The sequence below is a fragment of the Anser cygnoides genome, chromosome 1 (assembly GCF_040182565.1).
Source record: "Anser cygnoides isolate HZ-2024a breed goose chromosome 1, Taihu_goose_T2T_genome, whole genome shotgun sequence".
Classification (NCBI taxonomy): domain Eukaryota; kingdom Metazoa; phylum Chordata; class Aves; order Anseriformes; family Anatidae; genus Anser; species Anser cygnoides.
The window spans coordinates 177245746-177263969 of NC_089873.1; the positions used below are offsets into that span (position 1 = coordinate 177245746).

Genomic DNA, 18224 nt, shown 5'->3' on the forward strand with positions numbered 1-18224 from the left:
CATCTCTGTGCATAGGAACTTATCCCCAAAAGATTTTGTAAATGAACCCATATGACTGTTAGATAATTCCAAACAACTGTTTGGAATTTCTGTTAAGTGTTGAACTACCTAATCCGGTTAGTTTTCTGAATGGTTAGCTTTTTTCTTTTTTTTTTTTTTTTTTTTCATATAATGAAGTCTTCCCTACATCCACCAGTTTGAATTAATTTATTTTTTTTTGTCATTGTTTTGTGTCAGCTTTCCACGTTTACTGATTATTTTTTTCTGATTTTACTCTTGCCTTATTTGCCTTAATCTTACCATTACTCATCAGAAAAGACAAGATTTTTGCACGAACATGGCAGTGTTTGTCTGCATTTAAATGTTTAATGTTTCTATTTATCGTGTCTGCTGTAGTTGCAGATGGAAGATAATCTCTGTTAAACTTTCCGTTTTCAATTTGCTAAACTCTCTGATACATGGTGGAGTGTAATTATTCAAGAATAATGGTTGTTAAATGACCATATCTGGGTACGCCATGTTGTGTACCAAATTCTGTGTACTGCTTTACACATTCAAGCTTCTGTTCCAAATGAAGTCACTTTGCAAAAGCACTTGGCATTACTGGCAAATAATAATATACTCTAGATGTTCTTTTACACATTTTCCAATAAAACATAGGTTCAAACTGACCTTGAAAATGACTGCATACTGAGAGATCAATTACTGTGAATGTTATATTTCTTAGTTATTATGTGTTGTATGATATAGGTTTTGCCTGCAGTCCAGTTCATATAAAACAATCTGATTCCTATGGCCACACAAATACGTACTTCCAATTATAATCCTTGTAAATAATCCAGTGCCTGAATTTACTGTAGTGGAAAACTACATAAATAAAATACTAAATGGTGATTCTTTTAACTTACTTTTACATCAGTATTAAGCAGATACTGAGATATTTGTGCAGGCTTCTTTTATTGTTAGTAGAGAGAAACAGGCACTTATCTGTGATTCATATCTTCCTAAAGTAGAAGTCTATAGCTGGTCACATAAATTCCATCTTCTACTGACTATTGATCTCCATCGGATATAAAAAATAAATTGAAAGTGAATGGTTAACATGTAGATGTCTTCCAGACCTCCAGAGTTAGGTGAGATGTCTCCTGACCAGATACTTAAGTGCTGTTGGCATAAATATATTATGTTACTGAATTTTTTATTGCATTTTTTTTTCAGCTATTGCAATACTTTTATTCTGTGTAAAATGTGTATCTATTATACTGTCTACTTGATAAGGCTACATGGCAGAACCATTTGGTGATTCCACTAAAATGGTCATTTTTGTATCTCAATGTTATTAGTTGGGAAAGTATATTAAACTTTTCATGGCTTGCAGTATTTTGGTTAAGACACACTATGAAAAGTAACATTTTTTCAACATCAAATATTTTTGGCAATTCAGTGAATACTAAGAAAATATTAATTTCATATAAAAGTAAATCACTTCTTGAAAGATGGATGCAATAAACCTGCAAGCAAATAAAGATTTAAGAAACATGATGTATTAACAGAAAATTAGTAGAAAAATTATATTTCAGATATAATTTCTTTCCAGTAGAAATTGCAACATTATGAGATCTGTTTATTAATTGTCATCTAGAAAAAAAAAATAAAATCAAATTCAATTTGAAAGCATCAAAACAAAACAAAAAATACAATTTTTTCTGAAGTTACTTGGCATATCACAATATATATACTTTCTCAGTAGCCTGCTGTCATCACTTTCTTTTTTTTTTTTCTTGGAATCACACTTTTTTTTTCTGTGTTTGTTTTATAGCTCTCTTTTTCCTTGTTTCCCAACTTCTCTAAGTTTCACTGAATTGTAGAATCAGAATGAACAAAAAGAATTGCCCTGTTCTATCTCAGGACAGTGTCTGCAGCTGGCATTACAAATGTCAAACTGTAGCTTGGAAAAAAAAAAATGTTTCTGTTTCCTTTATAAATACCAAGTAAGCTCACCAGTGGAACTAAAATGTTTAAAAGGAAAGTGGAATTTTTAACCAACCTTGTTCAATTCCAATGGACTTTTCAGAGCTTTTCTGTTATATTTGTGCCAGTAGTTTAAGCCATAAATCTTGACAGCTGCTGCTATTTAAAAGCAAAGCCTTCAATAGGAAATTATAATCAAATTATGTGAAAGAAGAAAGTGACAATAACTCTACAAAAATATCAAAATTTTAACTGAAGACTGTTTTCTCAAAAGTCCTTTTTCTTTAACAGACTTCCAAATTTCCAAGTGGGAAAAAAAAATTAGGCCTTAGGTGTCTGCTTAACATCAGTGAATTTTATTGTGGGTATTAATTAGAAAAACTTTCTATTGCCAAGAAACGTTCTAATGATCATATATTTTGTTTGGAAAGGAAAACAAAGATAAGATTTTTTAAGCATGTATTTCAGTGCTGCTTGCTAGTTGAAGTACGATTAGGAAATATCTGGTAAATGAGTACTTAAAATAGATGAAATGAAACGTGAAATACACATATTAATGACAGAGAATGGTTTTTACCTTTCTGTTGTTGCAGTGCTTTTTGTCACCAGACTGCTCTGTTTCCCAGCCCAGAACAAAGTAAAGGAACTGGTAAACATGTCAATAGAAAACAGTAACTTAAATTACACTTATGAAACAATACCAATGTTTTCTATTATTACTCAGTAAATTTTTATTTATTTATTTATTTATTTATTTATTTATTTATTGTTGTTGTTACAATTTCGTGACTGATCAGAGAAGAATTTAGCAAAAGTATTAGTCCATATGTAATCTCAGTTAATTTAACGTTAAACAAGGCAGTAATTTTATGGGAATTTTACGTTGACACCAAAAGCAATGTTGTCTCAAAATACAGGATTATACATATTGTATTATATCGATATGTACTCCAAAATTATGAAGAAATTATGGTGATTTATTCAAAGTTTAGTTGTATTTTGATTTTGTCTTCTGTTTTATATTTTACCTTTTGCTATTATAATATCTCTTCAATCTTTAATTTTCAGAATGCCAAAACTGAAAAAAAAATTGTACATGAGCATGGAAATAACACTTGGTGAATCTATATTTATTGTTTCATACTGAAAATATTTTTATTAACAATACTGTTCTAATTCAGAAATGTGCTTTTTTTATAAACTAAACATTACTTACGACCTACAGATAGAAAAAAGGCATGGCATGTTGATGTCGAAAGAGGAGAGGAGAGGAGAGGAGAGGGAGAGGGGAGGGGAGAGGGAGGGGAGGGGAGAGGAGAGGAGAGGAGAGGAGAGGAGAGGAGAGGAGGGAGAGGAGAGGAGAGGAGAGGAGAGGAGAGGAGAGGAGAGGAGAGGAGAGGAGAGGAGAGGAGAGGAGAGGAGAGGAGAGTCATAGGAACCCATTTTTTGTTCCTTAAATGTGTGATTATGCTCAACTTTTACATGATTGTTGAACTTTTTTTTTTTTTTTTTAATATACGTTACAAACTTTTTGAGAATGGAACAATGGAACTGCCTTTATCCCAGCTAAACTTAAGACAGAACATAACCTCTGGATGAATTTAGTTTTAGAAAATTGTCAATGATAATAAATGAGCACAAGCATAACATAAAATGTCTCACATATTAATGGAAAAAAAAAAAAGTTTATATTTCTTACTTTTACCCTGGAGAGGGCCTTTACTTTTAGGACCTTGCCCTTACACTATCATTTACACATCACATTTTACTGAGAGTGCAAGTATTATCACCCTGTAAGGTTACTTGCATTTGCATGCCCATGTTGTATTGTCAAGTGACATTTAGCAGCATTTACTTTTTTGGCTGCCATTTCCTCATCTTGCATAATACATTTTTCTTACATTAGAAGCTGAGGCATAGGAAAATTTTAAAGTTTGAGTGCACCTGTGGGATGACAGCATGATAGACATCTGTGAAATAAATGCAGACTTATGGTGAGCAGGTTCAGCTGCAACCCCCTAAAATGGCATTTTATAATATGGCAGGCTTAAATGGTAGAGTGTTGAACAATCACAGAAAAACATTACATCATGTAAAACTGTAGTACAAGGGGGAAAAATGACAACAGTGTGCAGAACTGCAGCTGATCCTGCTTGCCATATGGTATGTCATTCACAGTAATAACACTTACATTCCCTCAGTAAGTGCCCTTAAATATCAGGGAGTGAATAAGGCAGTACACAGATTGCAAAAGGAGTTTGTAATCATATACGTTGTGAACTTTGTACCTTCAGGAATCATTTTACCCTTCCGTTAACAGAATACCCTTTAAAAATACATCTTAGTACATTCCCAAGGCTCAATACTTTAAAATCCGCTCGTGCAAATGGTTAAAAGCAAGCCCTCCTGAGTAAATATGAAAAAGCACACAAACAACAAAAAAAACCCACACCCAAACTGTGAACAAATAACTGCTATCGTTCTCCCTTCCCCCTTCAGGATACGATGTTTTTCTCACCAATAAAGTTTTCTTACATTTATATATTTTTTTCAGTGTGTGCTGTTCTTTGTGATCCTGATGAAAAAACAGCTAGCTGAAGTTGTTTGGATGAAGGATGTTAACTTGCTTTTTATCACAGATCTATGGTAAACTGCTTAATTGTTCATTATTTCTCACAATGCAAAATCTACAGAGCACTCAATGCAAGTTTCATGCAGCAACTTTGAAATAAACAAAGGAAGTACTTTGTCATATCACGTCCATAATTAAATTGTGGAACTCATTGCCACAAGATGTTGTAGAAGCCAAAACTGTAATTAGATTCTTAAAAGGACTGAGGATAGGCCCATTGCTATATTGAACATAGAAGTCTGGAGCCTTCATCTCAGGAAGTCCCTCAGACTCTAGCTGCTGCAAGAGCATGTTAGAGAAGAGCTGTAGGTCTGTAGGCATACCTGTTCCTCATACACACATCTACTAAAGAAAGGATGCTGGGGCAGATGAATCCTTCAATCTGCTGTTTTATCCAAGTATTTACGTTGGTCTGAGTTCAGACCCAGCACTGAACTATTCAGTGATATCCTGGGTCATTCACTGGATGCTGAAATTTGGAAGAAAAAAAAAAAAAAAGAAAACAAACAAACAAAAAAGAAAACAAAGCCAGTTTACCAAGATTTTTTTTTTTTTAATTTTTATTTTTTTCTGGCAAAATACAAAAGCATGCATAGTATAAGGTAAACCCAAATCATGTTATTTATTCTTCTTAGTATCAGTGAGTTTTTAGAGATGAGCAAGTCACTATCTACTCTGATGTTACTACAGGGGACAAATTTATGTCCCTTATTTATTCCAATTTTGATATTGTTTGCTGATTCTAATGTCTTCATGTATCCTCCAGTTCATTTGTGTGCTGGAACCACCTGTGTTCTTTGGAATCATGATCAGATGACTGGAAGATAAACATGTATATATTTTTACCATTTGTACTTTTACCCTGACAGGAAACTAAGTATATTTTTCCATCAGTCACTCTGTGAGAAATCAACAGTTCTCATAATTTTATGGGTATTGCACCTTGTTACCTAAGCAAAAGTCTTATTGGTATATCTGTAAAATTCTTTAGCACCTTTCTGATATAACTAGTGTGGCAAATAGTTAAAATGTGCATCTGAGAAAAATTCTGCAGTGACAGAGAAATAGGCAACTTGACTATACAGTTTTTTTCCATTTCTAAATTCTACAGAATATCCATTCTCTCAGCATCAGTAAAAGAAGCAGGCATGGGTTGAGATTCAGGATCTGAGACCTTATGAGATCTTAGAAGGTGCAATGTGTTCAGCATGCATACCATCGCTTCTGAGATGGTTCCTGTAGTATGATGTCTAGTGTATTTTCTTTTCAGTTCTTTGGCAGATTTTTCTTTTTTTTTCTTTTTCTTTTCTTTTCTTTTTTTTTTTTTTCCCCCCCTAACTTTACAAAGTAGCAGGGTATACACTCAATAAAATATAAATCTCAGTGTAGGGGATTTGGTAACACTTCCTTGTTATTTTTCCAACAATTTTGACCTTATGCATGAGTCAGGACATTGTTTTTTCTACTGACTGACAGATCCCCCTTTTTTACAAGACTTCAATTACATAGCAAATGAACTAATACTCCTACTAACACTTTTCATGTCCCTGCTCACCATGTGGTTTATGGGAACTTCACTCATTTCAACTTTCTCCCACAGCTTTTGTGACCCTGAGAGTTTTCTCTGATCAGTTTGTAGGATTACATTTTTTTACTAGCTATTTCCTCTGAAACAACAGGTCTCTTCTGCCAACATTCCTGTCATCACTTGTAATGCACAACGTTGGGGGATGCCCTTCTGAGTTTCCCTGTTGCCCTTTTCTGCAGTGTAGTACAGTATCATTTGTTGCTTCTTTCTGTTCTACCTCAGTGATACATTGACTGAGGCAGAGCAACTGACCTGATGGTTTCATCATCTGGGACTGCAGACCTGTCTTTTCAGTCATGGTAGTTGGTATCTGGGGATCAGGGTCAATATCTGCTCTTGGCAGAGTTTTTACATTTCAGGGTACTATCTCTTCCATGTGATTTACTGGTAGTTTCTCAGGAGCTGACAAGAGTGAGCTTCAAGTACATTTTCTTCAGTTGTAACGTCGGAAGAAAATGTTAGTCAGAGCAAGCAGATTATCTAAACAGAGCCTGATGAGTCTGTGTCCAGGCTCATTGATCTTTCTTAATCCATGTTTGCTTAATTCGTTCTAATCCACAACCTTTGCTCCCGCTTTAGCTTTTAGATGCCCCACATTTGGCAGCACATTATGCCTCAGTGGAGTATCAGTGAGCTAGGACTCCAGGATATTATCATCTGTGGCTGTTGTCAAACGGAGGGGACCTGGATGGTGGTAAGATTAACTGGTGTTTCTTTAAGGAAGATTAAAAGAGTAACAGCTGTAGAAGGCTTTTATCTTGTTAAGGTTAGAGTTCTACCCTTATGTAGAGGTGGCAATGATTTCTTGTTTTTTAAAGGTGATCTTCAAAATGATAAAATAAATAGAAATCGAATGGTGGAACACAGCTAACATGTCAGCAATTGTATTCTGGCATCATGAGCGTTTCTGTGACAGCTGTATCATCACAAGAGAGAAATTCATCTTGCGGGTTACGACAAAGAAGTTTGTGAAATACATAGTGAAAGCTGGATGTTTTTGTATACTGAAAGTACTATTTTCCTGAAAAAGTAGAAGACAGATGTATCTATCTATCTATCTATATATGTGTATATAGATGGAGAGATGTATTTCTAGATTGAACCAGTTAATGTTAAGTATTTTTTCTATTGTAAGGTTTCTCCCATATTAGGGCATAACAGTGAAATATTGAGTGACGTTATATAAAAGCATTTCAGTTGACCTTTCACCTTAGAAATGCAGATAATTTTCACTCCAAATTATCACTGTGAATCGGTATATACAGCCTCCTTGAAAACAGAAAGGTTTTCTCTATTTTTGGTTGATAGACATGGTTTCTATACTTTAACGTACCTTTAATGTATATAAATGATATACTCTCCTGCCTGTTTTCATATGCACAGTGTATCATATCCACTGGAGAGACTCCAAGACATGTAATTGTTGTGTACTTTAAAAAGCTATTAACATATGTATTTTTAATCACAGTGAACTTACTTGAAATGAGACTGGAACAACATAAATTGAAATGGAGAATTGGTAGAAACACAGGTAGATCTGGAACAAAGGAACATCAAATGTAGATGAAAACATTGAACAAAGTGGTTCTGAAAAGTTACATGTAATGACTCTGAAAGTCCTGGGGGTAGTTCCACAGCAACTTTTCCAAAGATCAAGATACTTGGATTCCTGTGTTATGTCAGCCTGGAGGATTCCTAACACTGTCTCCCAGAACAGGCTAATGACCAGAAGCCAGATGATGGATTGGAGGGTAAGGGGATGGAGTGGGGAGGTGTCACTTGATATTAAACCTCTTGTGTATTGTATGCTCAAGAATATAAGCATAATGGAGCAAAACCAAAAGTAAAGGTAAAGAAATCTGGATATATATCCTTATTTCTATCATTCTAGGGGCTTTGCGGACAAGCTTGGCTTTTAGCTTCTGTTCTCTGGACTGCTTCAGCATTCAGTCCACTGAGATCTAATGTAAAATTCATACTGTCCCTAAGATCAGGTTTTATTATTACTGTCTCTCTGTCAGGCTTATGCTCTGGCCTTTAAACTGTGGTATCAGATTTCCCCTTGCCCTGTTTCCTTCACTCATGATTCTTGTTTTCTTGGCTACATGTTTGACATATTTCAGCAGCAGACATGGTGGGTTCCCTTTTCCGTTTTGCATCATCCCGTGCTCTGTAACCAGATAGGTATATGCCTAACAGGTAAGCTCTGCACTGCCTAGATAAAAGCGATATGTACTCTCTTCTCCATTTTCTTCTGTTGCTGTTCTCATCTCTTGACTCTGTGTTGTGGTTCATATTTTGTTTCATTTTTACCCTGAAATGTCTGTCATTGCTAAGAATAGCAATTTGTACAATGTTACAACCACTGAGATGCAAAGAGAAGCAAAAGTGAGAGTTGTAGCCCAAATTAATCTGATTTATCTACCTAACTATCTATAGATATCTAAAATGAAGGACTTAATTAAGACTGGAATTGCCTTAGGTTTCTCTGTAGTTGGTACAGCAAAGTACGCTTCTCCAGAGACTATTTCATTCTCTGGTGAGAGTGAAAGAGTCTCCAGGGAGACTCCGCAGTCAACTTAGATTAATAAATCAGGTCTTAAAATTACAAAACTGCAAAAGTTAGGTTGGAAGATTGACAGAAATTTTAATCTAGGTGAGATTAATTCCACACATTAAAAAAAAAAAAAAATCACACTATTTCTTGCTATTTGTGGTATTGGTAGATCTGTATAGAAATGCCTGACTTACATGGGTTTCTTCAAGCTCATTAGTGTTATCTGGGTATCAATGAATTTCTTTCCCCATCTTAGTTTAGGTCTTAGTGTACAGACTGCCAGTTGTGTATAAACGTTTGTTCTCTTCTGACCCAAGCACTTGCCTCCCAAGTTAAATTCAATCATGCTTCAGTGGAGAGTACACTCCAACAAATGTTTTCAGTAGGAATACTGAAATATAGATGAAATATAGAATCTTATATAGATGAGAGGGGTTTTGATCCCCCTGCCCTGAGCTGTCCTCCCTGTCAGGCTTGGGACTTTCCTGCACTCTTCCATGTCCTTGATCACCCTGTCCAGGTATGTGATACATGACTGCATTTTCATGCTAAAATATATATATATATATATATGTGTGTGTGTGTGTGTGTGTGTATAAACCATATAGGGTCCAGAAAGGATATAAAGCTAAGAACTGCTCATCGAAATGCAACTAATGTGTCCAAGAGGGACTATTTCTGAGGTTGTCTGCCAAGTGTTACTCCCTGGCGTGGATGCAGTTAGAAGAGTAGATGTAGTCTGATTTGCTATAAATTGTACCCACAACTTTTCTGCACCAGAAAATGTGGCATGTCATCAGGGTGTTCTCTTACCCTTCTTTTTCTACTTTTTATTTCATAAAGCTTTTTCTTCTTGACATTTTGTTGTAAACTCCTTGAGGTAGGGCTTTTTTTTTTGTTATAGGTTTGTAGAGACCCTTTTCATTCAGCAAGGCCATAAAAATAATGTATTTCTATGTCCTAATTAAATAAGATGTAAACTAATTTATCTAGCCAAAAGAAACATATTTATATGCATAATATGATTTGGGGGTAAAAATGCTTTCCAAAAGACACAGGCATGAAAGTGTTTTTGTTTTGTTTTGTTTTAATCCCAGAAGGAAAAAAAATGCAACAATTCATTGTACACAATCTAATACACAGTTATTTCCTTTAGAAGATCTTTCTGGATACCTACATATACAGAACATGAATACACTTGAAGAGGAAACACAGCTTCTTTATAGTGGATTTCATTTGAGCATACTGGAGACATAACTTAAACTTCTGCATTATAAGAGAGAGTACAAATGAATGTAAATTATGAAATTGGCAACATACCTAAAAATATGAGATACTTCTTCTGCCTGCATTTCCTTTGGAAAGTATTAGCTAATTATATTTAACATGGAATGAGAACATAATTCCCACTGTTTTGACAAGCAACAAATTGCACATTAGCACCTTGTAAATAATATTGTTAAAAACAGTTGTTCTTGCCTTCCGTTTCTTCTTTGTAAGAATAAAATTAATTTGAGGCCCATCATTCACAAGATGTACGTTATAATATCAAAGCAGCAGTTTTAAAACACTGGGAACTGCAAATCCTGTACACCCTCTGCATAGAGGAAGAAATTTGGTGCTGTAATAAGAAGATAAAAGGAGAAAGTATGTAAAGTCTATGATAGCAGCATGATCCCTTATGGTAATCAGATTTTCAGTCGTGATTAATTTGAGTCAGTCATTCTACTAACAATATTATCCTGACTATAATCTAAGCATAATATGGTTTTCATTCAGAAAAGTAAATTACAGATTGTTAAGCATTTTTTGTTGTTGTTGTTAGTTGGCTAATTAAACTGAATTGCTCATCTTTTTTTTTTTTTTTTCCTTAAAAAATAACACAGGGATGAATTTCAGTACTGTGCGTTTAAACACATAATCTTTGATCCCAAAATCCAAATGTGCTTCAGTTTACAGATATTAATTTGTACTGTACAAATGATCTCACAGCAGTCTGACGTGGTATATTACTAGTTGTTTTTTTAATACTGTTTTTAGAGTAAAGCGTTCACATCATTTAACAGAATCTAATAAGAAGATCCTCAGCATCTTACAGAGACCTTTCTAAGTAAAGTGACAGTACTTCCTGGTAGCACAAAGATCTGATCCTTGCAGTAACCTTACTGAAAGACAATAATTCCAATTGAAAATAGGAAGGTTGTTTTTTTTTTTTTCATCAACTGCAAAAGGCTCAGGATTTCATTTACAGGAGTTAACTCATTAACACATAGTGGTAAAAATGTCAGAGATGGATACAGAAAAAGAACAGCTGAAATCATCAGTGACATGTATTCTATAAGCCAGTGAGATGCAAAATGTACCCACACAGAACTTTGACATGTAGGTTTAGTAGCTTTTTAATAACATTTTTAATCTTAATTTCCTCTTTAAAAAGTCACATGTATAACATTGCTTCCTTCAAACATGAGGCCAGAAGAAATGCTGGATAAATTTTGATCCTGAAAGCTAAGAAATCTACTTTCATGGGGATGCTGCAGTGGAAGTCTCTGATAATTACAACTGGTCATTATAATCATACTTCAGAGTCCATGAGCAAATACAAATGAGTCAGGAAGACAAGTGTGACTCACAGCAAGTGAGCACACTGCTACCATATGTGGTATATACTTTATATGCTCTTATGTATAGGCTCTTTAAAAAAACAAAACAAAACAATAGAAAAAAAAAAGAAATAAGCAATATTTATTTTTGTCTTTTTAATCCAGGTCTAAATTCAGATAAATGAAACCAAAATGTGGCCTTCAGAGTTAGTTGTAAATTTTATTTTAAAAATAGGTTAAAATTGCTAAAGATTTAACAAAACCAAATCCACGTTGATCTTAGTAATGCTATACTCAGTACTTTGTATTAATAAAAACTATGCACAGAGACAGAGCACTTCAAATGCATGACTAAAAAAAAGAAGCATGCCTACCTGAAATAAGGTCCTTAGATACAGTGAATACTTTAGGGTATTGCTTTAGGCTCTTTCACTGAAATCAGAGATAAGGTGCTTGGTAACTGAAAGGACTGAGTCAATTATGTTAAAAAACAGTGGAACACTCATAAAGTGCACATAACAGCTGCATGAAATGGCAATATGCTATTATTACAAGGAAAATAAAATGGCTCATTATAAATGAAACACACAGAGGATTGTTATCAGCAGAACAATTGTTATGTATTGAGCAATCAGAAACACCCACTTGGAAATCCTTAACAAAGTGCTTAACATTTTATAAATAGAATTTCCAGGGAATTCAGAGATCAATACAACTGTCTAGCCACCTTCCACCTGTCTGGAACTGCCTTCCAATAAGAGTAACAAAGGGAAACAACTTAAGTATCTTTAAAGTGGAGCTTAATACATTTTTGAATGGGATTATACGATGCAGGAGATGCTTGTTAGAGCAGGGGATAGGAATCAATGACCTGGGCGGCCTTTTGTTATAATATCTTGTGCTCCATAAACCTTCTTTGTTGCTTTGTTTCCAGTAAGCATAGATTCAGCACAGAAGACAAGTTTCAACAAAATACCCTATTGTTTGGAAGCTGTTCTAGCTGATAGCACTACTTCAGGTGCACTTAATCTTAAGGTAATTCTAGTATTAACCGTGTATTAGAGGAGTAGGAATCCAGGCTTCATGAGTCACTATTTATAATCTGCAGCAGATGTGTATAAAATCAATAGCTAATGGGCAGCAGGGTCTTGCAGTGAATTAGGAGCAGTGTGAAAACGTCAGTTGCTCTTTAGTGTGCCTCTACCAGCTGAGATCAGATGAAATTTCAACAGTTCTTCCTCTGTTCATCAAAACTAGATTTTATATATACCTGCAGTAGGAAGGAATGTCAGAAAACTAGCTAACTCTGTGTTTAAATCCCTGTTTATTCAACCAACAAAACCATACGTGTAAGCAAGCATGGAATATCTATATAGAGAAGGAGGAGATCTCAAGATCAAGCACAGAGCCATGTGAATTCTTCGTCTTCTAGCATGAGAATGGAAAAATGATCAGTGTAAATTCTTGGCTGTTTTGCTGCAAGTTTGTCATTATGGTAACGAATGATGCAAGGACACTGTTAGACTTTGCTGTATTTCTTAATGCTTACTATTTATTGTAGTCCCCAGAGGCCCTAATAGGAATGATGAGCTGATGCAACACAGCTGGGAGGCTGATGGGGGCTGCAGTAGGAGGAAATGCCACTTCTGGTCTTACTAAGGAACCCAAGGATTGCTTATTATCTTCTAACTTCCGTAGAGGCTGCATCTGCTGAGAAGGAGAGTACAGCTGTCACGCTTGGTGGGTTCAAGGGCTTTGTGCTGGTGATGCTGGAACTCAGAACTTTGGTCTGTCCATGGCAGGGGAGTCCTTTCCTTGCATGGTACATAACAAATACACCCTCATTATTGAAGTGGAATTCAAAAAAAGATGAGGACTGTAATATGTAGACTGCTGTGAAAACAAAAAGGTATATTTTCTTGTCTAAGCATTTCACTTGTCATTCAGAAGCAGGTCACCTATGTGTAAATGTCACCCTTGTAACATTTCCAAGGTCAGAGAGACTTAGGACAATCTGCTCTGTAAAGGCTGATTGCACAAGTTTAAGCTGCTTGAGGTCTGCTTCAACTTATTTTCCCAAATTTTCTAGAACTCTGGGGGGAGAGGATATTGTGTACTAAAATTGATTCATTCTACTTCCCTTACTTTTCTCATTACCGTTTCTGGATGGCTACCAAAGTGTTCCTTTGCTGTTTGGCAAATATTAAAAGTATTTCATACTGCTCACCAATTATTTTTCTGAAATAATTGATGTACAGATGATATAGGCTAGAGAAACAACTATGGATCAAATGTTTAGCTGTGGTCACTGAAGTTTAGAAAATGGTCTAGCTCCCAGTTTTAGTTAATTGAGACCTCTTTTCTAAGCTCTTGCTCTGTGCTGTGATGTAAGTGTTAGAAGTTAATCCTTTAAGTCCAGCTATTCACCTACTCTCTCCTTATATCAAGGAGCCAGAAGGCATCTTCAAAGATTTATCTCATTCTGTGATAGACATTTAAGATGTTGCAGATAAACTGCTCTCAGGAGGTTCCTTTTTCGTCTCATAGATCTAGGCACAGTAGGTTACTATGTCTGATGTTAAAAGGTGCAGATTAGCTGAAATGAATTGCACTCTGTAAAGAAGAAAAAAAAAGTAGAAATGTAATTTACGTGTTTTGCCCAATAAGGGACTACAAATAAAATGCTGGGATTTAAACAAAAGAGTTGTCTAGATGCTGACATCCACAAGCAGATGGTTGGCATTTTAATGAAAATAAAAAAAGTACCCAGAAATACTGGTGTGTAGTCTGTGCGTGTCTTGTGTCAGCATATAAAAGTAATGAGTCAGTAACTAGAAATGATGTATCTGATAAAATGGTCAATTTAGTATATGAAATGGAGTAACAGAAATCCTGTTACATGTAAAAATTCCTATTTATAGAATTATACACTGCTAAAATGGTGGAATAAATATTATGAGGATGTTGGTTACACATCTGTGGTTGTTACAGTTGTAAACTTAAAAAAAAAAAAACAACAAACAAACCACAATCAAATATCTGGTAGTAGGTGATTTTGATTAGGATTATCTTTCACACAGCTACATGGAATTTACACTTCTACTTAAAATTTACTAATATCATGATCACATTCCTATATGCTGTGTGAATTTCGAACTGATCATGCAAACCCAGAAAATTCTTCTTGAAATCTGCATTCCACCTGGTAAAGTTGTCTGAACAGACTTAATGAAGAGAAGTGTTCAATTTTAGAGATATGCAATAAAATTGGCTACTTCAACTATGTTATACCTGAAAAATGCACTTTAACGCTTTTATCTGATTACCATGAACGATTCAATAAAAAACACCTTAAATGCATAGAAACTGGAGATCATATAGCCTAACCCAGCTGTCATGCAATTTATAAATACAGAAGCAACTACCCACATCTGTTCTACTATTTTCTTTTTTTTCGATTTAAGAGAGAAATTGACCTTACAATCTTCAACGTGACTTCAGGTCATTGTTATTAGTGATGAGAAAATCCTGTGTTCTTCTTTTGACTGAGTCTGGCAAACCTCCCAGATATTTTACAATCACAGTATAGAAGCCCTGAAATGTTGCACAATATTTTATTTTTTCAGGCTTAGACACTTGTAGTAGTCTGCACAGCTGGCAAATAGAAAATCTTTTTGCAGGGAATCTGTGTTCTTTTTTCAGTTAAAATGATTTCCCCTTTGAAGCCCTGTAGTTCTAAAACAACTAGGCTGAAATAAATAAGCTACAAGCTTTTTCTTTTAGGCAAAGAGATTAGTAATTTTCATTTACAGAGTATGGGTAAGGTAACAGTATCATTATTTTGGGGGCTTTGGGAAGAACAAATACTTGTGTGGAAAACTAGAGCTGGATTGAGCCTTATTCTCAAGAAACCGTGGTTCCACAAACACAGTTATATAGAACTTTCTCCTCTCCATGTATAAGGAAAGAGAAAATACAGTGTTTTTCTGCAAAATTTCTATTAACTACAATATTATTCATTAACTGCAATATTATTCATGTTTTTGTTTTTAAGTCTAAGGGTAAATAGTAATAATAATAATAATGAGTTTGAGTATCCCAATGAAACAATTTTATCACAATATAGCATCATCCAAGGGACCTCCACAGGAACTTGTTTGACTTCTTATTTTCTATCTGCAACAATTTGGGACACATACAATAAGTCTTCATATTTAATGTAATAACTAGCAGCCTTTGAGAACTGCAATAAAAAAAATGGTGTATGTGTTTGTATTCAGATGGTATGGGAAGATAGTTATCCTGAGGGATACATTCTTATCTCCACCTTTTGAAGCTGTTCAGTTTTGCATGGTGTTATGACTAAGAGCAAGTTTGGTCTAAAAATCACATCCACCGCCTTCCAGGTAATCATCCGAAATGATGACCATCAGCCTCTGACACATACTTTCTGTAAATTCTTTGCTGACGGACCATGCACGTGCTCCTGGCAGCACTTCCTAGTCAAATACACAGAACTTCAGTTTGAATTCTGTTCCAGCTCTTATTGGTTCTTCCTCCTCCAGTAGCTGTTTAATATAGCAAACATGTAATTTTGGATCTGGGACTAGAATCAAGGTCTCTACATTTTCAGGGAAGTATCATAAATATTAGGTAAGAGAGTCATGCTTAGAAAAATTTTCTCATGTAAAATGACTGCTAAAATAAGGGTGACAAACTTTGTAGGATAAAAGGTGCTCTTTTACTGTGCATTGAAATGGATTGTTGCTCAGTAGGCGATTTTGGTAATTTTGAGAAGAAATATTAAAATAAGTATTGAGTCACTGATAAAGATCAGAAAATTAACAATAGACGGGCAGAAAAGGATGCAGTTTTTTTGTTTGTTGTTTTTTGTTTTGTTTTGTTTTTAAGCAACTCCATTTAAACATATTGTTTTGCGAAAACCTTGCCAATTTCTTTAGATAGCAACTTAAGCTACCTCAGGTGTCTCAGAATTCCTGTATAGGAGTTCCTGTATAGTCCCTATAGAAAGACAGAAGAGGAATAAGACATACTGCACTTATTAAGGAAACCACATTCATTTTCCATAGGCAGTTATTATGGGTCTCATTTTATACAGTCTCCTCAGAGAAAGCCTGGGTAAACAGATAAGGTTTGTAGTGTAGTGTTAAGAACAGCAATCCCAGTGCTGTTAAATTGTAGGGGTGGCAAGATGAAGGTCTATTTGTAGAAAAATATCTGCAAAGAAGCAACACAGCTAGTCATCTGCCATTATAAAATGGGATTACCTCCCATCTAAAATATGTAGATAATGTAAGGAGGCAGAAAAGTTCATAGAGTCATGCAGGAACTTTATCATATGCACTTAGTGGAGGGCTGGGGAAGGAATATCTATTACCCAGTTATTTGACAACAATGTTTTATTATAAGTGTAGTAGTAATATACTATTACAGTGCAGTCAATATGCTGGAGGGAAGGGATGCCATCCAGAGGGACCTGGACAGGTTTGAGAGGTGAGCCCGTGTGAACATCATGAAGTTCAACAAGGCCAAGTGCAAGGTCCTGCACCTGGGCCGGGGTAATCCCAAGCACAAATACAGGCTGGATGGAGAATGCGTTGAGAGCAACCCTGATGAGAAGGACTTGAGGGTGTTGGATGACAAGAAACTTGACATAGAGCCAGCAATGTGTGCTTGCAGCCCAGAAAACCAACTGTATCCTCAGGTGTATCAAAAGAAACATGGCCAGCTGGTCAAGGGAGGTGATTCTCCCCCTCTGCTCTGCTCTCAGGAAGCCCCACTTGGAGTACTGTGTTCAGCTCTGGGGCCATCATCACGCGAAGGACATGGACCTACTGGAGCTAGTCCAGAGGAGGGCCATGAAGATGATCAAAGGGCTGAAGCACCTCTCCTATGAAAAGAGGCTGAGAGAGCTGGGGTTGTTCATCCTGGAGAAGAGAAGGCTTTGGGGAGACCTTATAGTTGCATTCCAGTACCTAAAGGGGTCCTACAGGAAAGCAGGAGAGGGACTCTTTGTCAGGGAGTGTAGTGATAGGACAAGGAGTAACGATTTTAAACTAAAGGAGGGTAGATTTAGATTAGATATTAGGAAGAAATTATTTTCTCAGGGGGTGGTAGGGCACTGGAAGAGGTTGCCCCAAGATGTAGATTTCCCCATGCCTGGAAGTGTTCATGACCAGCTTGGATGGGGCCTTTGAGCAACCTGGTCTGGTGGGAGGTGGCACGGCAGGTGGGTTGGAATTAGATGATTCCTTTAAGGTCCCTTCCAATCCAAACCATTCCGTGATTCTATGATTACAGACTGCCCCTTAAAACTCCAGAATAAGGGTTTATTTTCAAAACGATTAGGTCACTGAATACGCACTACACAATACCTTGATTACTTTTTCCACCATTAATTGTTATTAAATAAATTCTGGTAATAATAGGCAGAGATAAGTTCTGACTAAAGCCTACAAAATACAGGAAATTCAATGTTCAGACTTTTCATTCCAGTGTTTACCTTGGACCTTCGTATCTTGATATTGCAGGGACCAGGGAGCAATGAACAAACATCTTTTACCTTACAAAATATACAAAAAAATACCAAAATAATACAAAAAATACCAAAATAATACCAAATACAAAAAAATACCAAAAAGCTTACAAAATATGTAAGCTTTAAGTCCTATATTACAGCATTGCCATTATCAGTATCAGGCCACAAGCTTCACAGTGAGTTTGCAAGACCTCAGGACTGAGTCTTGTCATGTCTGCTCTGCTTGAACTTGTCTTTTCCAGTCTGCAGCTTTATGTCACATGGTTTAGCTGTCACAGCAATTTCTCTAATTGACTAGATATCTACAGCTAATT

The 18224-nt window shown here is 35.7% G+C and overlaps 1 long non-coding RNA gene across 1 annotated transcript; it reads right to left on the minus strand.

Moving 5' to 3' along the window:
• Positions 1-9702: 9702 nt before the first annotated feature.
• Positions 9703-12107, minus strand: LOC136789759 (uncharacterized). The gene is made up of 3 exons (XR_010828685.1): positions 11997-12107; positions 11726-11783; positions 9703-10369 (listed from the first exon to the last, which is right to left on the minus strand). It is a non-coding gene; the product is annotated as an uncharacterized lncRNA (long non-coding RNA).
• Between the last annotated feature and the right edge of the window lie 6117 nt (positions 12108-18224).